We start from the raw sequence: 22,078 nt of genomic DNA on the forward strand, positions 1-22,078 counted from the left end.
ATTTGGGGTGATTTACCTCGACCGAGTACTATAAATTTTATCCATAATAAAAATGCTAGTACCGTAAGAGGGGCTTCTTCATTCGGTTCAGAAGTGGTGATTCGAGGATCTGCTGCATGTAGTAGTACTTTGTCTCCAACTTGAATTTGATTTGGTGAGGCATTGAGCTCGTTCTGGCATAGGTTTGGTTTATCGTGTTTTCTCGATTTAAATGTTTAGCCACTCATCTATCTCCTCGATCCGTAACCTTCGTTCTTCATGAGTAGATTCTTTGTTGTGGATTGAACATAGCTGATGTGTGTCCTTCAAACTTATTTCCTGTAAAATAGGTTGCACTGTATGCTCAGTCTTAGTAGAACAATTTGTACAATAACCTTCAATTTTCGATGTGTTGTTCGGGTTGCGAGCTTGAAGGTTGATTGTTTCGTCTCCTACATGAAGTGTGAGTTCACCTGTGCCAACGTCAATAATTGTTCTAGCAGTTGCTAAAAAGGGCCTTCCCAAAATTAAAGGAACATTACTGTCCTCTTTTATGTCTAAAACAACCAAATCGACTGGGAATATAAAATTGTCAATTTAACGAGTATGTCTTCAATGATACCCCTAGGAAATCTGACAATTTTATCTGCTAATTAAATGCTCATCCTAGTTTGTTTGGGTTTCCCTAGACCTAATTGCTTAAACAATTTGTAAGGCATAACATTGATACTAGCCCCTAGATCAGCCAACGCATTATTAACATCTAAACTACCAATTAAACAAGGAATCGTAAAACTCCCTAGATCTTTTAGTTTGTTGGGTAGCTTATTCTGAAGAATGGCTGAGCAAACCATGTTTAGCTCCACATGCGACCTTTCATCTAACTTTCGTTTATTTGCTAGAAGCTCCTTTAAAAATTTGACTGCGTTCGGCATCTGCGAAAGTGCTTCAATAAACGGTAGGTTAATATGTAGTTTCTTTAAAATTTTAAGGAATTTACCAAATTGTTTGTCTGAGCGGTCTTTCCTTGTAGCATTGAGGTATGGCACATGAGGTTTATATTCTGTACTTATCGATTTTTGTTCGTTTTGGCCTACCTCATTCTTACCTTCGCTTACCACCAATTCTGGCCTTGGTTTTGCCACTAACCCTTCCTCATCATGAATGGCAATTGTGTTGAGTTGCTCCCTTGGGTTAGATTCAGTGTTGCTTGGCAGACTACCTTGTGGTCGTTCGGAAATCAACTTGGCGAGCTGTCCAATCTGATTTTTGAGCCCCTGGATTGATGCTTGTTGATTTTTGTGTGCCATCTCGGTATTCTGAAAATGAGTTTCTAACACCGAGGTGAATTTGGTTAGCATCTCTTCAAGGTTCGGTTTTTTCTCCTACAGGTTGGTGATTGCTGAAAGCCTAGAGGGGGTGGTGGTTTCTGATTTCCTTGGCCTCCCCATGAAAAATTTTGGTGATTCCTCCAACCTGCATTGTAAGTATTGCTATAAGGATTGTTTTGAGATCAAGGATTATTACCCATGTAATTTAACTGCTCGTTCTCCATGTTGTGGCCATAAGGTGGGTATTCTAAACTGTTCGATCCACCTCCACTTGCTTCACACAGCATTACTAGGTGAACCTGTGAAGAACTAAGAAAACCATCAATTTTCTTATTCAAGAGTTCTATCTGATTAGAGAGCATGGTGACCAAATTGACGTTATAAACTTTCTTTACCATCAATCGAATCACTGTTCGCGACCCAGGATTCTATTTTCTCATCAATCCAATCACCGCTCACGTTTTTTCTTTTTCTTATCAATGAATAGATCTCTTTACTTGTATGACGTAGATGTCACCGGCTGTTTTCATTGGCTTTATCCTCATGACTTGCCACTGATAGTTATTCAATGACATCTCCTTTATAAACTCATAAGCATCTTTAGGTGTTTTATTATTGATGGTTTCGCCAGTAGCTGCGTCAACCATTTGTCGAGTCGAAGGATTCAGGCCATTATGAAAGGTTTGAACTTGTAGCCAGAGTGGTAACCCATGGTGAGGGCATCTTCGGAAAAGGTCTTTGTATCTCTCTCATGCATCGTAGAGTGTCTCTAAATCCATCTGTACAAAAGAAGAGATATCATTACATAATTTAGTCGTTTTAGCTGGCGAAAAATATTTTAATAAGAACTTTTCAGTCATTTGTTCCCAAGTAGTGATTGACCCCCGTGGTAACGAATTCAACCACTGTTTAGCTTTGTTTCTCAATGAAAAAGGGAATAACCGAAGGCAAATGGCGTCATCAGAAATGCCATTAATTTTAAAGGTATCGCAAAATTCTAGGAAATTTGCCAAGTGAGCATTGGGATCCTCGTTCTGTAAACCATCAAACTGAACAAACTATTGTATCATTTGAATTGTGTTAGGTTTCAGTTCAAAATTATTTGCAGCAATATCAGGTCTAACTATGCTCGATTCAGTTCCTGTTAGAGAAGGTTTAGCATAATCATACATAGTGCGCGGAGTAGGATTCTGATTTACTAGATTAACAGCAATCACAGGAGTATCGAGTTTTCCTGATTTTCAGCCATCTCCTTGGTTGTGGTTTGAATATCGTCCTCTTGCTCGTTCTTTGTGTATCTTAAGCTTCACCTTATTTCTATTTGGTTTTTACGAACTGTGCGATCGATCTCACTGTCAAAAACGTAATGGTCCTGACAAGTTTCTTCTAGTCATAAACTATAAGAACCTGCCAGAAAAAAGGGAAAAAGAAGAATTAGTAATAAAAATTAGAATAAAATTTAAATTGCAGTAAAAGTAAATGGCTAAAGTAATAAAAATCGAGTGTTCCTAATATTTTAGTTCCTCGGAAATGGCACCAAAAACTTAATACGTGATATTCGTGACAAGTTTTAAATATTTATAATGAATCATTTTTGAAACTAACTATGATCATGATAAAGGACAGTGTACCTATCGAACAGTAGTATAGCTTTAGCAAGACTGGATTATCGAACCCAAAGGAACTAAAAGTACTAGTATCAACTTTCTTTTTATTATCTAGCCTAAAAAATAAAAGGGTTTTGTTTATCTAACTAATTAACTAAACTAAGAAATCACAGAAAAGAAATTTGGGGAAAATACTTTTTGGAAAACTCGATTGATTGAGACAATACCTAAAGAAAATCCACCTAGACTTCACTTGTTATTTGACTTTGAATCGGACGATTTATTCATTCAACTTGTTCCGTAGAGATCCCTAAGTTATATTATTATCTCTCTTGAGACTAACAACGTCTAACCCTCGTTTGAATAATTGAAATCTCTTTCTAATTAATGCCCTAGGGTTGCATTAACTCGATCTATAGATCCCCTTATTAGGTTTCACCCTAATCTGGCAAAATCTTGTCACCCTATCTCTAGGCGCGCAACCAACTCCGCTTAATTATGAGAAATTACTCTTATACAGGGTCTATTCCTCCTCTAAATAAGAGCTTAACTTGAATCAATATCTTGGAATATTAAAATAAGAATTAAGAACACATAATTAAGAACAAGTCAAATATTTATCATACAATTCAGATAATAATAACAAGATCCGTCTTAGGTTTCATCCCCCTTAGGTATTAGGGGTTTTAGTTCATACGAATTAAAGAAAACATCTCAAAAGATAAAAATAACAAAACATAAGAAAACCCAAAACTCCTGAGGAAATTTGAAGGGAGATCTTCAGTCTTGATGGTGAATCCGGCTTCTGAGATGGATCGATCGGCTTTCCTTGAGCAATTCCTTGCTTTCTCTTCTGCGTCCCCCGTCTAAGTGCCTTTTTAGGTGTTTAAATAGGCTTTGGAATGCCTAAGAGCCCTCAAAATTGGCCTTTTCCGAATTGGACTAAACTTCGGCTCGGCAGGGACACGCCCCTGTGATAAGCCCGTGTGCGATTGCTTAAGGCCGTGGTCAAGGCTATTAAATGGGCACGGGCATGTGATCTATCCGTGTAAATCATCCTTTGACCTTGCCAAAGGGACAGAGCCGTGTGGTCTGCCCGTGTGAGGAAGTCCAGGCCGTGTTGATTTCATATGTTGGCCCATTTTCTCCATTTTGGGCCCATTTCTTGTTCCTTTCACTCTCCTATGCTCACCTAAGTATAAAACATGAAGTTAAGGCATTAGGAGCATTGAATTCACCAATTTTAAGGAAAAATCATCCATAAAATGTGCTAAGCATGGGATAGAAACATGTATGAATTACTGTTTATCAGTTGGTTGTTGGTCCTTACCAAGTCTTCCTTTCTTATTTACATTTTGAAGCAACCCTTAAAAGTCAAACTGTATTGCCCTGAATAATTTGTTTTTGTTTCTGTAAATACTTGACACAACTGTGTATCTGCTTCAGTTGTTAAGTGTTCTAGGTGTGTGTGAGAGGTCTTGGGTTCAAGCCCCGTGTTGGCAAATTTTGTTATTTTTTATGCAAGCCTTATCTCTGTGAAGTGGGCTTGCATAAAATTGCCTGTTAATTCATATCAGAATGAGCCTACTGGTTCGAGTGGTAAGGGGGTTGTTGTGTTAGAGGTCCTGTGTTCGAATCTCTGCGTAAGCAAGGGAGTTTGTTTTTGCTCTGATTGTCTGAGACTGTTTGGAGAGAGATAAAATTCTGTAGTGGTTGTGATTGAGAAGATAGTGGGGAGTTAGGATATGGGAAGTTATCAAAATATTTCATTTTTTTTCAAAATTCTCCCTTATATTTTGTGACATTCTCTTTCTGTGATTAGAGAAAAAAATTCTCCTTTCCTCTTTTCTAGAATTCTTTCAAAATATTGTCAATTAGTCTTGATTATTCTAGTTCGTCGGTGTTCTTTGTGCATTCAGGTAAGTGTGGTAACTATTTTAGGTTAAGGAATCGTTGAGTAATGGGATTTGTTTGGTGTTTATAAGAGGATTAAGAGGTCAGGGCTTCCAATTGGTACTGTGGTGGTATGAATCACCATTGTCCATTTGACGGTAAGGGTTTTTTATGGTTTTAAGGATTGTCTATTTCGTGGTGGTTTGATTTGGTATCGGTGTAATTGGCTAATGCAGTGTTTTATCGATCAATTATAGGTTTTGGTGGTCTTGGGATTGCATTTGATGTGAAATCGTATCAGGTGTGTACCTGAAACATAAAAACCTAAGTTCCAGCAAAAGCTAAAAATTGCCACTGTCGATGTGACACGGACATGTGGCCAGCCATATGGGTGGCCTGTGCGAGACACGGCCGAGTAGTTGACAAAGGCATGGCCAAGCACAAGACACAGTCGTGTGGTGGCTGGAGTGTGGCCGTGTGAGCCACACGGGCTAGGCTAAGTTAGGCGTGTGGGCCCACACGGGCATGTGGACCCATAATTTTGGAATTTCCCCTAAGGTCGCATGGGTCATTTTGATCAACTTCGGGCTTGCCGTAGGGTCTGTAAGGGCTAACAAAACCCTAATTTTATGTGACTTGATATTTTGGTAGTATGCTCTGAGTAAGACATTACTATGCATGACTGTCTATCCTACTACCTATATATCTGATATCTGTACATAAGCATGTTAAGCATGTCTAATATGTTATTTTGTATCTATTTCTATATATCATCTCTTATATTCTCGCATCTTGGATGCACATTGTCTGACATGTGTTGTAATGGCATGATATGGTGTGTAGGGATGAGTGGGTGTTTTTGACCCCACATAGTGTGTTGAGATGGTCGGAGTTGGTGTGTAGAGGATGGGAGTAGGATTCTGTATATTTGATCTGTATATCTGATTCTGCTTACTATATCTGAAAAGGGCATGAGCCCAATCCTGTATTTGTATGTTTGCATGCTTAATTCTGTTGGGTTACACACTGAGTTTATGAAAACTCACATCTATTTGTTTTTTTTATTCAGATAATCCATAGACTTAGGTGGATCGTAGCAACAGACACTCAGCAGTGACCACTCAACCATAAATAATTTAAACTTGGCAATTTATGGCTTTATTTATGATTTGGTTTTCATTCGAGAGTTTTTAATTTTTGGGACTCTCTGGACTTTATGATTTCTAACTGTTAATTTTTGGATTGTTGATAATCCACATGCAATGGTAAAAATTTTATGAAAACAATGGTTTTTACACAAAAAGATGTTTTTCTAAAATTACAAATTGAATTTCTAAAATGAAACGGGCTTGTTAAACTTCTTCTGTAAAATAAGTTTTGGCAAATAAACCAATTAATTAACATTTTTGAAAATGGATATAAAGTATATGAGTTAATAAACTGAGATGATTTTACGTAACGACTCTATTTTCTAAACCCATTCTCTATGACATCTCTGGATTCGGCCGTAACATCTAGGTCGGGTTTGGGGTGCTACATTTTGTGGTATCAGAACCTGGTTACAAAACTTAGGCTGTGAATTTTGGGTTCCAAAATTGAGTTTCAAAAAGAATTACTTTTTTTAAATGATTTGAATAAATTGAGAAAGTATGTGGTACACCGAGTCTCCGACGCCGATCCTGTAAGTATATTTGTACTTAGATAGAACTGTTCTGAAAACACTGTAGTTAGTACTTTCTGAAACTGTACCGAGAGAGTTAGAGACTGAAACTATTGAAAACATCTCTGAACTTTTGATAATTTATGTATAAAATATCTGTTAATAAATACAGGAACTGATGCATAAAACTCTATAATGTAGATAAATTTGAAATTTACAATGAGGGCACGTGAAACTAGCAGATGTGGTACTCGTAGCTATGGTAGAAGCCATAGGCGGGCTCGATCTTAGTTTTCTTCTTTGGGCAGTATGCCAAATTTAGATATGAGTGAGATGCTAGTTTCGCCTGCTACTGAGACTGGGTCTCAAAGCTGTTCGACTGGGGATGACATGCTAAGGATATTGGAGAGGGTCGTTGGACCTCATTCTGGATCTAGGGGCTGTGGGTCGGTAACTGAACGACTCTAGTCTAATGGAGCTAAGCTATTTAGGGGTGTCACTGGAGTCACCCGTATAGTGGACGAGTATTGGTTGAGGGCTATTGAAAGGATTATGAATGATTTAGACTGTACTCCCGAGCAGAAACTTAAGGATACAATTCCCTTACTTCGCGACGAGGCATATTAGTGGTGGTTGAAGGTTGAGGAGGGTACTTAGCCTGATCGTCTGAACTAAGATTTCTTCAAGACCCCCTTTCATAGTAAGTACGTAGGAGCGAGCTATGTGGATGCTTGTAGGCGTGAGCTCATGAATCTCACGCAAGGTGATAGATCAGTTGCTGAGTATAACTCTAAGTTTCTAAGGCTGCGCCGCTATGCTTGAGGCATGGTGGCGTCTAAGTATGAGAGATGCGCTCGGTTTAAGGATGGCTTGAGGGATAACATAAGGGTATTGATTGCTCCATAAAGGGAGTTGGAGTTTGTGGTTCTAGTCGAAAAGGCAAAGATCACCGAGGATGTTAAGCATGTTGAGTGCTAGAATAAGGATCGAGAGAAGAGTAAGAATAAGAGGGATTCGGAGCCTTCTACTTCTGTTCAGAGGCCTAACGAAAAGGCCAAACCTAATGAGCCGGCTAGAGTGGGGGCTCCTGTTGCTCTTTCTAGGATTCATCCTTGTAGAGACTGTGGTAGGCACCATCCGGGCAAGTGTTAGAGGAGGATTGGGGCTTGTCTGAGGTGTGGATCTTTGGAGCATCAAATTTGATAGTGTCCACAGTAGCTATATTAGATACAAGCTTTAGGACCAAGTTCTGCACAGCCTCAGAAGGCAGTACAGCAGCCACCTAGGGCCGTGGACCGGCTAGGGGTGGTAATGGTATGGGTCGGGGGCAGAGACCATTGAGCAAAGGAGCTAGTCAGGCTGATGTGAGGCAGCCTGCACTAGTTTATGTTGCTCGATGCCAAGAGGATAGAAATGCTCCAGATGTTATCACCAGTACATTCTTATTATTTGATATACCTTATACTGCTTTGATAGACATAGGTTCTGCACACTCCTATGTAGCTAGTTCTGTATTTGAAAACATGGGAATTTCTGTCAAGAGCACTTCTAGTGAGATCACTGTATTGAGTCAGTTGGAGCAGTTTGTTCTGGTTAATAAGTTTTATAGGGATGTTCTGTTAGAGGTGCAAGGGGCTGTCTTTTGGTGAATCTGATGGAGCTTCCATTTGGGGAGTTCAACTTAATTTTAGGTATGGACTGATTGGTTGAGCACTGTGTTAGCTTGGACTGTGCATCTAAGAGGGTTGTTCTGAGGACTGAAGACTGAGGATGATAGAAAAGTGGTTGTGATAGGTGAGCGCCGAGATTATCTGTCCAATGTGATCTCCGTACTTGTGGCTGAGAAACTGGTTCAGAAAGGGTGTGAGGCGTATTTGGCTTATGTTAGTGGTTCTACTTCTAGGGTCTCTTTTGTCAGGGATATCAAAACAATGAGGGATTTTTTGGATGTCTTTCCTGACGAGTTACCGGATTTACCTCCTAATCGAGAAGTTGAGTTTGGAATTGAGCTTCTACCGGGTACAGCTTTGGTGTCCATCGCTTCCTATCGACTGGCACCAAAGGAGCTTACAGAGCTTAAGGCTCAACTTCAAGAGCTTTTGGATCATGGTTTCATCCTCCCTAGTGTGTCTCCATGAAGAGCACCAGTTCTGTTTGTGAAGAAAAAGAATGGCACCATGAGGATGTGAATCGATTATCAACAACTGAATAAGCTGACTGTAAAGAATAAGTATCCACTTCCAAGGATTGATGATTTGTTTGATCAATTTCATAGGGCTTCAGTATTTTCAAAGATTGATCTTCGTTCCGGGTATTATCAGTTGAGAGTTAAGGAAGCTGATGTTCATAAGACTGCATTTATGACTCGTTATGGACACTACGAGTTCCTCATTATGCCTTTTGGTCAGATGAATGCTCTGGTGGCATTCATGGAACTATTAAACCGAGTCTTTCAGTCATATCTGGATCAATTCGTTATGGTCTTCATAGACGATATTCTGGTTTACTCTAAGATTGAGGATGAGCATGATGAGCATCATAGAGTAGTGCTTCAGATTCTCCGAAAAATAGCTCTACGCTATGTTGAGCAAGTGTGAGTTTTGGTTGTGTAAGGTAACTTTTTTTAGGCACGTGGTTTCTTTTGAGGGGATTCGTGCTGATCTTAAGAAGATTGAGGCTATGCTTGATTGGAAACAGCCCAAGAATGTATTGGAGATTCACAGTTTTCTGGGTCTGGCGAGTTATTATCGGAGGTTTGTCGAGGGCTTTTCTTTAACTGCAGCTCGTTTGACTAAGCTTCTACATAAGGGTGTTCATTTTGTTTGGAATGATACGCAATAATCGAGCTTCGAGAAGCTCAACTCTATTCTGACTCAGGCTCTTGTTGTAACACCCTTTACCCGTATTCGACGCCGGAACAGGGTATGAGGCATTACCGGGCTTACCACACAAACAATTATACAATTTTGAGTCATAAATTTGTGTCCAAATTAAAACCATTCACATTCAATCATAAAGTCCCTAGCACGAGCCTACGAGGCCCGAAACATGCTTTGGAATTGGTGTGGGACTAAACCGAGCACTTAAGAAATTTTTACAAAACTTAGAAAAAAAATTTTCCTAAACAGGGGTCACACGCCCGTGTGGGCAGGCCGTGTCGCTACACACGCCCGTGTCCTACCCCGTGTAACTCACTGACTTGTAACCCATGAACAAATTGTGGTCGCACGCCCATGTGCTACGCCGTGTGGAAAATTAATTTTCATAAAATAGGTGCAAACTTCACATAGCCAGCGCACACGTCTGTGTTCGAGGCCGAGCCGTCCACACGAATGAGACACACATCCATGTCTCTACCCATGTGCTCAATTCTGAGCATTCTATTTCTCAAAATTAAGGTGCAGGGGTCACACGATCGGATCACACGTCCATGGGGTAGACTGTGTGTCACACACGGCCTAGACACACACCCGTGTGTCTACCCGTGTGGACAAAATAAAGGTTATCTACCAAGCCATTTGCCAACCTTATATACACATGCACTTTCACCAATTCAAAGGCATAAAAAATGGCATACTTAGGCAACCAAACATCTACAATCATGGCTAAATCAGATCAATACAATACCACCCACTATCATACTCACAACGTTTATCATGTCCCAAATTAACCATGATAATTTCACATATACAAGGTATCATTAAACTACTTTCATAACACCTATTTGTGCATAAGATTATCACTTCACCAATAAAGCACTATTCCAAACATTTCACATTCACAATAAAAATCAGACTCCACCAAACATCAAGTGTGCCATGACCATAACACCAAAGACAGTGGCACATATACATAAATAAATGGGCTTACAACCATTTTAGCCAAAATAAGCCAATTACATGGCTAAATACCAAATCAACTTAAACAAATATGAGCCAATACATTTTGGTTAAATCAAATGACACATATAACAAAATGGCCAAGTACCTATACATGTCATACATTCAAAATGCTAAGACCATTAATACCCAAAATGAGAGTTTGATAGTGTGATCCGAATCTCTGACGATCTCCAATTTTGAGTTAGCTTCGCGACACTATAAAAACATGGAAAATAAACAGATTAAGCTATATAGCTTAGTAATCTCGTATGAAAGAAATAAGCAATCCTTACCATGCACATAACATTCAAATAATATAATATAATTTCTGTAAACCTACTATAATTTCATGATCATAATCTATTCCATCACAAAACTTACCTCATATTCACCAACATTTAATAAACATGAGCTTTATGTACATACCAGAGCCATCTGGAAATGAATTTACACATATTCTCATATTTGACACACCCGTAAACCACTCGGACTAATAATATCAGAAACTCGGGAAAATTTGCACACTAAGTGTCACATATGTAGCCAAAGCTACCTAAGTCTCATATCACATAATCGCTCACTCTCGAGCTATTGACGGGCCTGCTCACACAAGATGTCAGTCAAAACATAGCTACACAGTGCTGCTCACACAAGTTATCAAGTATTCACAACATATGCCAGTATACTCAGCCACCGGTAGGACGTACAAGACCAGCACCCAGATCACACAATCACATAACACATAATGATCCTAGTGACATGTCACTTGTATCCTACCCTATTCCTAAGGTTCAAACGGGATTTCTGCTTCGGACTCGTTCATAGAATTAAGCTCATCCATATTTATCAAACATGCAATTCATGCAACATTAAAGCAATAAAATACAATCATATTAAAGCTTATTTTTAACATACGAACTTACCTCGATACAAAATGGATAATTGTTCGATTTAGACCACATCCTTGTTCTTTCCCTGGTCTGGTTCAGAACCTCATCTTTCTTGATCTATAATATCAAATTTAACTCATTAAACTATCACATTATTCATTTTAATCCCAAAAACACCTTATGCAAAAAATTACATTTTTACCCTTAACTTTTCAACTTTATACATTTTAGTCCCTAGGCTCGTAAAATGACTTTCATTCGATTTCTTCATTACCTAAGCCTAGTTGAATATTAATTTTACTCATAAAACCCACATTTTTCATTTACTCACACTTGTACACACATTTTACAACTTTTACAAATAGGTCCTTATTTGACATTTTCATCAAAAACCGCTTGGTATGTAACAGCTTGATTTTGGGACTAGTCAGAATAGTGGTTTTGAGACCACTAATCCGAGGTCAGAGAAAGTATTTTGTTATTATTTAAATATTATAACATGTTTATATTAGTGCAAGAAAAATTTGGTGAAATAATTCTAGCGTTTATGAGCTTAATTACGAAAAAAGACTAAATCGCATAAAGTGAAAAAGTCCTACTTTGATAGCTAAAGGTGTCAAATGGCTAGAGAACCTAAATTTGAGGTATTTAAAGGGAAATTACACCCTTTAGAATAGCATGGCCGGCCATAGGAGACAATGTAACAACCCGATTTTGGGCCTAGTCGGAACAGTGGTTTCAGGACCACAAATTCAAAGTTGGAAAAATTATTTTATTAATTTTTTTGGGATTATAGCATGATTATGAGGGTTTATGAAAATTTTGGTGTAGTAATTTTAGCGTTTGAGGGCTTAATTTAGAAAAAGGACTAAATCGCATAAAATGCAAAAGTCCTATTTTAATAGCTAAAGGTGCCAAATATCTAGAGAACCTAAATTGGAGGTATTTAAAATAAAATTAGACCCTAACATAGTGCACGACCGGCTATAGGAAGCAATTTGGTCAAAAAGTCTAATTTTGGAGGGTTTGGTGGCTAAATTGACTAAAATAGAAATAAAATAAGAAAAAGATGATATCACATTCTCATCTTCTTCACTACGACCAATTTTTAGCAATTTTTAAGGGTTTTGAGCTTCAAAAATTTCAGCAACTTGTTTCTCTTCCGAGTAAGTGATTTACATACTTTTTGTTGATGATTTTTACATTTTTGGACCCCTTGAAGCTATTAAGGGGACTATTTTGTAAAATGGTGGAGAGTTTAGGGTTTTTCCATGAAATCATGTGTAGTTTTCTGAAATTTTAGGGAAGAATATGAGTATTAGATGTGTAATGAACAACTTTTGTGACGGGTTTACTCATGAAAACCCTAATAGGGACTATTTGGCATAAGTTGAATATTTGTTGATAAATGGGTAAGATAGTGGAAATTTTGGAAGGATATAAGAGTATTAAGGGTTCGACTAGGCTTTTGATAGGAGGAAATTCGATAAAAATTAATTTTCAGACCTAGGGGCAAAATGGTCATTTTGCAAAAGTCTAGGGGGCAAAATAGTCATTTTTTCCAAGTAGAGATTATTGAGTGCCTAGATTGATAAAGTGGTTAAATTTGTGAATTTTTGTTATTATAGATCAAGAAATTCAAACTCCAAACTTAGACAGGAGGAAAGCCAAGCAAATCGATTAGACCGACTTGACACCATATTTTGTAGCCGAGGTAAGTTGTATGTAAATAATACAACTACATTGTTATTATAAGTGTTTGAATTAATATAGCATAAATTGCTTGTTTGTGGAAATGATTATAAATGGTGAATTTTGAGATAGTAGAACTCCCATAAGAACCTTAGGAACAAATCGGATATTCACGCGATGACATTTGGGTCATTTGTGCGCTAGTGTAAGACATGTCTGGGACATGCATTGGCTATATTATGAGAGCCATTGTAAGACCATGTCTGGGACATGGCATTGGCATTGAAATGAGAGCTAGTGTAAGACATGTCTGGGACATGCATCAGCCTCGCAACGTAAGCCATCGTAAGACATGTCAAGGACATGCATCGGCTACGAGATGTTTTAGTGTAAGACCATGTCTCGGACATGGCATCGGTACGAAGAGATGAGAGCTAGTGTAAGACCATGTCTGGGACAGGGCATCGGCATTACACCTTAAGTTTAAGGCTTAATGAATATCCGATAGCATACCAAATGGTTGAACGGTGAGAGTTACAATTTCAGTTAAACGAGAAAAGCATAACCAGGTTGTGGATGGTACAGGTTCCTATTTGAATTGTATGAGACGTGAGCTCCATATATATATGCTATGTGAATTGCATTAGTTATTGATGAGTAAGTTGTGCTTATGCCTACTTTAGTACTATGAGCATGATGATAAATGGTAAAGTTGTTGTTATATTTATTGCATGCAACTTACTAAGCTTTATGGTTACTCCCTCCCTTTTCCATTTTCTTATAGTGTCACCAAATAGCTCAAGGACCATCAGACGTTGGAGGCTACAATCACGCTATCATTACAAGCACTCGGTATAGTCAAATTATTTGTTTTTAAGTATGGCATGTATAGGGCTTAGACTTTAATATTTTGTGTCATTGAGAAATTAGCTAAATGTGTTGGCTTGGGATAAATATCTTTATTTTGTATAAGGCCATGGATAATGGTTAATACTCACTTTCATTTATAAATAGAAGATGATATTTTCATGGATGAGTAAATTGCACAAATGAAATGTTGTCCATTGTGACTATTTTGGCTATGTGATGTGCCCATGTCTTGGTGTAGAGTGATTTTGTGCAAGTTATGTAAGTAAGGGTGGCAAAAAGGCTTGGTAAATAGCCTTGTTTTGTCCACACGGGTAGGCACACGGGCGTGTGTCTAGGCCGTGTATGACACACAGCCAGCCCCATGGGTGTGTTGTCTGGTCTTGTGTCCCCTGTACGTAAATTTTGTAAGTCAGTATGCATGATAGTAAACACACGGGCAGAGAGACAGCCATGTGTCTCAGTCGTGTGAAGGGCATAGCCTAGTACACGAGCGTGTGCCTTGGCCCTGTGGCCCTTAAGGATTGCTGACGTCAAAAATAGAATGTCCAGGTTTTTTCACACGGGCGTGTCATGGCCGTGTGAAGGACACGGGTAGGGACACAGGCGTGTGCCAAGCCATGTGAAAACCCCTGTAGGTGCAAAATTAGAATTAATTCCACATAGGTAGAGGACACGGGCTTGTCCTTGTATTGCTTAGGCTGTGTGAGCCACACAAGCCAACAGCACGACCATGTTGAATTGGTTACACGGGCGAGTTGCCCCTCCCACACGGGCGTGTGCCCCTATGGCTAGTAACATTTTTCAAGGTTTGTAGTAAGACCCGAATCATTCTCGAATGGTTTAAAATGAACGTTTAGAGCCTAGTAGGCCTTTATTATAGAGTTTTTTGTTTTAAAATGGACAAGTTTTAAATTTGACCAGATTTTAGTGATTCGAAAACGTGTGAATGTGTACGTTCAATTTGGGTAACGCCCCGTATTCTGTCCTGGCGTGGGGTACGGGTGTGGGGTGCTACAACAAAGGTGGTCAAAAGTTAAAATTTTGGTGAAATTAGGTGCTGAAATTGAATAAAATAAAAAAATAGTAAAATTTGTCATTTTTCTTCATCTCTCTCTTTCTTCTCCATTGATTTTTCTCTAAGAAAGTGGCCATGGAAGCTTGAAAAATTTTTAGCAACTAAAAGCCTTGGCAAGTAAGTGATTTGAGGGTTTTTCTTAAATATTTTTGTACTTTTGAGGTCCTTGTAGAATGGGCTTTCTAACAAGGGGACTATTTTGCAAAAATGGTTGAAAGTCTAGGGTTTTTCCATGTTAGCAAACATACTATTTTCTAAAATTTTATGGAAGAAAATGAACCATGGTTGTGAAATAAACAACTTTTGTGAAGAGATTTCTCATGAAAACCCTAAAAAGGACCATTTTGCATAAGTTGTAAAATAGGTGATAAATGTGTGAAATATTAAGAATTTTGGACTGCTTCTAGTGTAAAAGTAATCAACTAGGCTTAAAATATGAAGAAATTCGATAAAAAATCGATTTTTGGACCTAGGGGTAAAATGATCATTTTGCAAAAGTCTAGGGGCAAAATGGTCATTTTGCCCAATTTTATGTTGTTGAGTATCTAGATTAATAAAATGATTAAATTCGCAAATTTTTATCATTCTAGATCAAGAATTACAAAATCCAAGCCTAGATCGGGGAAAAGTGAAGCAAATGGACTAAGTCGAACTAGTCGTTTACATTTTGCAATCTGAGGTAAGTTGTATGTAAATAATACAACTACATTGTTATTATATGTGCTTGAATTGAGATAGCATGAATTTCTTGTTTGTGGAAATAATCGTGTATGATGAATATTGAGATAGTAGGACTCCCTTTTGAACCTTAGAAAATAAATCGGATATTTAGGCCATGACATTCAGAATGTTTGTGTGCTAGTGTAAGACATGTCTGGGACATGCATCAGCCACATTATGAGAGCCAGTGTAAGACCATTTCTGGGACATGGCATCGGCATTGAGACGAGAGCTAGTGTAAGAAATGTTTGGGACATGCATCGGCCTCTTGATGTAAGCCAGTGTAAGACATGTCTGAGACATGCATTGGCTACATGATGTGTCAATATAAGACCATGTTTGGGACATGGCATTGGCACGAATACATAGGATTCAGTGTAAGACCATGTCTGGGACATTGCATCGACTTAACGTGAGAGCCAGTGTAAGACCATGTTTGGGACATGGCATAGGCATTATACCCTATATTTGAGGCATAGTAAATATCTGATAGCATTCCAAATGGTTCAACGGTGAGAGTTACAATTTAAGTTAAACGAGAAAAGTATAACCATGCTATGAGTGATACAGGTACCTAAATGAAATGCATGAGATGTGAGCCTAGTATATGCTATGTGAATTGTGTTGGATAGTGACGAGTAAGTTGTGCTTATGTCTATTTTAGTGTTATGAGCATGATGATGAATAGTAAATATGTCGTTATATTTAGTTTCATGCAACTTACTAAGCTTCATAGTTACCCTATTTCTTTCCATTTTCTTATAGTGTCGCCATAGTAGTTCGAGGATCATCTCTACGTCGGAGAAACCAGTCACACTATCAACCGAAACACTTGGTATAGTTAGATCTTTTATTTTGATTATGAAACGTATAGGACCCTAACTTTTGAGTTTTGTGTCATTGTTAATTGGCCAAATGTGTTGGCTTACTTTAGCTTTTGATTCATTTTGTATAAGGCCATGGAAAGATGGCTAATATTGAAAGTTATTATGTGAATGTAAGTTAAGCTTTCATGAATGTGAAATTGTTCGCATGGTTGAACATATGTAATGTATATAGGTCTTGATTATGGTTGTTGTTATGTTGTGTTTTAGGGTGGCAAAAGGGCTTGGTAGATAGCCCTATATTGCCCACACGGGTAGACACACGGGTGTGTGTCTAGGCTGTGTGTGACATACGGTCAGCCCCATGGGCGTGATGTTCGGCCGTGTGTCGCCTGCACGTAAAATTTGCAATGTCAGTATGCATGGTAGTAAACACATGGGCAAAGACACGGCCATGTGTCTCGCCGTGTGAAGGACACGACCTAGCACACAGGCGTGTGCCTTAGCAGTGTCACCCTTAAGAATTGCTGACATCAAAAACAGAATATCCAAGTTTTTGCACACGAGCTAAGACACAGGTGTGTCATGGCCGTGTGAGGGATACGGGCCATGGACACGGGCGTGTGCCAGGCCTTGTGAAAACCTCTGTAGGTTCGAATTTGAAATTAATTCCACACGGGCGTGTTGTCCTCCTACACGGGCGTGTTGCCCTCCTACACGGGCGTGTGCCCCTGTGTCTAGTGTTATTTTTCAGAGTTTGTTGGAAGACCCGATTTGGTCTTGATTGGTTTTTATATGAATGTTTGGAGACTCATAGGCCATATTGAAGAAATTTAGACAAAGTTTTAAATTTTACCAGGTCTTGATGATTCAGAAACATAGGAATGCATGTATTCAAGGTAGGTAACGCCTCGTATTCCATCCCGGCGTAGGGTATGGGTGTGGGGTGTTACATGGTAAATGTTGTTTACCTAACATCAAACATACATTTTCTACCATTAAAATCGGGACAAGAACGGACTTATAATCGAGCTTGAAAGCTTGGCCAAAAACCTAGCTATGGTGACTCTTCAAATTCGGCATCAGGGGACTAAATTGGAGAAGATGACATCTTTTTACTTGTTTTATTTATCTTTATTTACCATTTTACCAAAATGCCCTTAATGCCAAACTTTGAAAATTTACCTAACCATTTCCATTTTTGTCCATCATATGATATAATGGTCTATTTACCATTTAAGGACCTCAAATTTAAGAATTTCATAGCAATTAGACACCTCTAGCTTCTAGAACACATATTTTGTACTTATTGCAATTTAGTCCTATTAGTCAAATTGGACACTCTATCGATAAAATTTATTAACAAAATTTTCACACAATCATTCAATCATGCTGTAACCTTAAAGAAATAATAAAATTAACATTTCTACTTTAGGTTTGTGGTCCTAAAACCATTATTCTGGTTTGACCCTCAAATGGGCTATTACACCTGTTCTGATACAGCTTGAATCTGGTAAGGAGTTTATGGTGTACAATGATGCGTCACATGTCGGTTTGGGATGTTCATTGATGCAAGATGGTAAATTTGTGGCTTATCAGTCCTGTCAGCTTAAGACACATGAAAAAAATTATTCGACGCGTGATCTCGAGTTGGCTGCGGTGGTTTTTGCATTGAAAATCTGGATGCACTATTTGTATGGTTAGAGATGTATTATCTACACTAATCACAAGAGCTTCAAGTATCTCCTTACCCAGAAGGAGTTGAATCTTAGATAGTGGCGATAGATTGAGCTACTCAAAGATTATGACTACACGACAGAGTATCATCCTGGTAAGGCCAATGTGGTGGCCAATGCTCTAAGTCGTAGAGCGATGACTAATTTGAGAGCGATGTTTGCTAAAATTAGTCTGTTTGTTGATGGGATTCTATTAGCTAAGTTGCAAGTTAAGCCAACTTGGATTGATCAGATTCGAGTTAAGAAGTTGGGGTATGAGTATTTGGGAATCAGGTTTCGTCAAATTGAGAATGGTAGTACTTCAGATTTTGGGCTGAATAATAATGGTGTTCTGTGATTTTGAGGTTAGATTTGTATACCGAATAATTTTGATTTGAGGTAGTCGATTCTGAGGGAGGTGCATAGTAGCCTTTATGCTTTGCATCTCGGTGGTAATAAGATGTATCGCAATCTTCGTGAGTTGTACTGGTGGCCGAGTTTAAAGCGTAAGGTTACGAATTTTGTTGCTCATTGTCTGACGTGTCATCAAGTTAAGGCTGAGCATCAATTGCCTTCAGGATTGCTACAGCCCATTAAGATTCCCTTATGGAAATGGGAATGAATGACGATGGATTTAGTTAACGGGTTGCCCTTGACACCTACTAAAAAAGACTCTGTTTGGGTCATCATGTATGTTTGGGTCATCGTGGATCGGTTAACCAAGTCCGTTCATTTTATTTCGGTTCAGATGGACTTTTCTCTGTAGAAGTTAGTGAAGCTTTATATCTCCAAGATAGTTAGACTGCATGGGGTTCCTGTTTCAATTATTTCTGATAGAGATCCTCACTTCACTTCTCGGTTCTAAAAGAAATTGCATGAGGCTTTGGGTTCGAGATTGGACTTCAGTACTGCGTTCCATCCTCAGACCGATGGTTAATCTGATAGGGTGATTTAGATACTAGAGGATATTCTTTGGAGTTGTGTTGTTAATTTCTGAGGTAGTTGGGAGGATTATTTGCCACTAGTTGAGTTCGCCTACAATAACAGTTTCTAGGCTGGCATTTAGATGGCACCTTACGATGCCTTGTATGGTCGTAAGTGTCGTACTCCGTTATGTTTGACTAAGTTGGGTAAGCATCATATTTTGGGTTTTGGGTTGGTTTCTGAGACTGAGGATAAGGTCAGACTGATTTGAGATCATCTGAATACGGCTTCTGATAGACCGAAGTCTTATGCAGATCTAAAGAGGAGAGATATTAAGTACTTTAGGGGGGACTTCATCTTTCTAAAGGTTCCTCTATGGAAGAAAGTTTTGAGATTTAGTCATAAGGGAAAGTTAAGCCCTAGGTTTATTGGACCGTATCAGATTCTAAAGCGTGTGGTACCGGGTCACTTATCAGTTGGAGCTACCTCCAGAGTTAGACCGTATTCACGATGTTTTTTCACATCTTAATGTTGAGGCGGTATCGGTCTGACCCATCCCACATTGTCTCTGTTGAGGAGATCGAGGTTAGACCAGGAGAAGCCAGCTTAGATTCTGGATCGTGATGTTAAGGCTTTGAGGAGGAAGCCCATTCCATTAGTGAAGGTTTTGTGGCAGAATCATGACACTGAAGAAGCCACTTGGGAACCTAAGGACTCGATGCGTCAATAGTAGCATTATCTGTTCTGATCAGGTAAATTTTGAGGTCAAAATTTCTTTTAGGGGGTAGAGTTGTAACGCCCTGAATAATTTGCTTTTGTTTCTGTAAATACCTAACACAACTGTGTATCTGCTTCAGTGCTTAAGTGTTCTGGGTATGCGTGAAAGGTCTTTGGTTCAAATCCCATGTTGGTAAATTTTCTTATTTTTGATCCAAGCCTTACCCTTTTAAAGTTGGCTTACATAAATTTTTTTGTTAATTAGTATTAGAATGAGCCTATTGGTTCAAGTGGTAAGGGGGTTATTGTGTTGGAGGTCCTATGTTCAAATTGATGCGTAAGCAAGGGAGTTTATTTTTGCTCCGATTGTCTGAGATTGTTTGGATAGAGATAGAATTCTTTAGTGGTTGTGATTGAGAAGATAGTGAGGAGTTGGAATGTGGAGAATTATCAAAATATTTCATTTTTTATTTTTATTTTTTTCACAATTATCCCTTATCTTTTTTGACGATCTCTTTCTATGAGTAGGGAAAAAAATTCTTTCTTTTCCTTGTTTCTGAAATTCTGTCGAAATCATGTCAATTAGTCTCGATTATTCTGGTTCGTCGGTGTTCTTTGTGCATTCTGGTAAGTGTGGTAACTATTATGGGTTAAGGAATCGTTGAGTAATAGGGTTTCTTTTGTGTTTAGGAGAGGATTAATATGTTGAGGCTTCTAATCAGTGTTGTAGTGGTACGAACCACTGTTGTCCATTCGAAGGTAAGGTTTTTTTTGGTTTTAAGGATTATCTATTTCGTGGTGGTTTGATTTGGTATCAATGTAATCGGCTAATGTAGTATTTTATCGATCAATTATAGGTTCTGGTGGTCTTGGGATTGCATTTGTTGCAAAAACATACCAGGTGTGTACCTGAAACATGAAAAACTGAGTTTCGAGAAAAGCCAAAAATGGCTATTGTCGACGCCACATGAGCGGGTGGCTGGCTGTGTGGGTGGCCGTGTGTAAGACACAGCCATGTGGTCGACGAAAGCATGGTCGTGTGCAAGACATGGCCGTGTGGTGGCCAGAGTGTGGCCATGTGAGCCACACGACTAGGCGAAGTTGGGGGTGTGGGCCACACGGGCAATCCACACGGGCGTGTGGGCCCACACAGGCAAGCCACACGGGTATGTGGGCCCATAATTTTGAATTTTTCCCTAGGGTTACAAAGGTTGTTCCGATTGACTATGGGCCTACCTAGGGTCGGTAAGGGCTAACCAAACCCTAATTTTATGTGACTTAATATTCTGGTAGTATGCTCTAAGTAGGACATTACTATGCATGATTGTCTATTCTGCTATCTGTATATCTGATACTGTACATAAGCATGTTGAGCTTGTCTAGTATGTTGTTCTATATCTGTTTTCGTTTATGATTTTGGGGTGGCATTTGTATATGATGAGGAATTTTTCTGTTCGGCGATCATCGCCTATATTCCGGAAGCTTGGCTACACATTATCTAACATGTGTTGTAATGGCAAGATATGGTGTGTAGGGATGAGTGGGTGTTTTTAACCACACATGGTGTGTTGGGATGGTCGGAGTTGATGTGTAGAGGATGGGGCTAGGATTCTGTATATCTGATCTATATATCTGATTTTGTTTACTGTATCTGAAAAGGGCATAAGCCCGATACAACATCTGTATGTTTGCATGCTTAATTCTTTTGGGTTACACACTGAGTTTATGAAAACTCACATCTATTTGTTTATTCTATTTAGGTAATCCACAGACTTATGCAGATCGGAGCAACGGAGACTCAGCGGTGACCACTCGACCGTAAACAGTTTAAACTTGAAAATTTATAGCTTTATTTATGATTTTGTTTTCATTCAAGAGTTTGTAATTTCTGAGACTCTCTGGACTTTATGATTTCTAACGGTTGATTTTTGGATTGTAGATAATCTGCATGCAATGGTAAAATATTTTATGAAAATGACGGTTTTTACACAAAAAGAGGTTTTTCTAAAAATACGAATCGGATTTCTAAAATGAAATGGGTTTGTTAAACTTCCATTGTAAAATAAGTTTTGGCAAATAAACCAATTAATTAACGTTTTCGAAAATAGTTATAAAGTATATGAGTTAATAAACTGAGATGATTTTACGTAACGACTCCGTTTTCTAAACCCATTCTCTATGAAATCTCCGAATTTGGCCATAACGTCTAGGTCGGGTTTGGGGTGTTACACAAGCTTTCCATGTAACACCCCTAACCCGTATCCGTCCCAGAATAGGGTTACGAGGCATTACAAATCAAT

At 38.7% G+C, this 22,078-nt stretch overlaps 1 non-coding gene across 1 annotated transcript; it reads left to right on the forward strand.

The window, feature by feature from the left end:
• Positions 1–2,015: 2,015 nt before the first annotated feature.
• On the forward strand, positions 2,016–2,122 carry LOC121217466 (small nucleolar RNA R71). Its single transcript, XR_005913552.1, has one exon. It is a non-coding gene; the product is annotated as a small nucleolar RNA R71 (small nucleolar RNA).
• Positions 2,123–22,078: the final 19,956 nt, after the last annotated feature.

This window comes from Gossypium hirsutum, chromosome A02 (assembly GCF_007990345.1).
Source record: "Gossypium hirsutum isolate 1008001.06 chromosome A02, Gossypium_hirsutum_v2.1, whole genome shotgun sequence".
Classification (NCBI taxonomy): domain Eukaryota; kingdom Viridiplantae; phylum Streptophyta; class Magnoliopsida; order Malvales; family Malvaceae; genus Gossypium; species Gossypium hirsutum.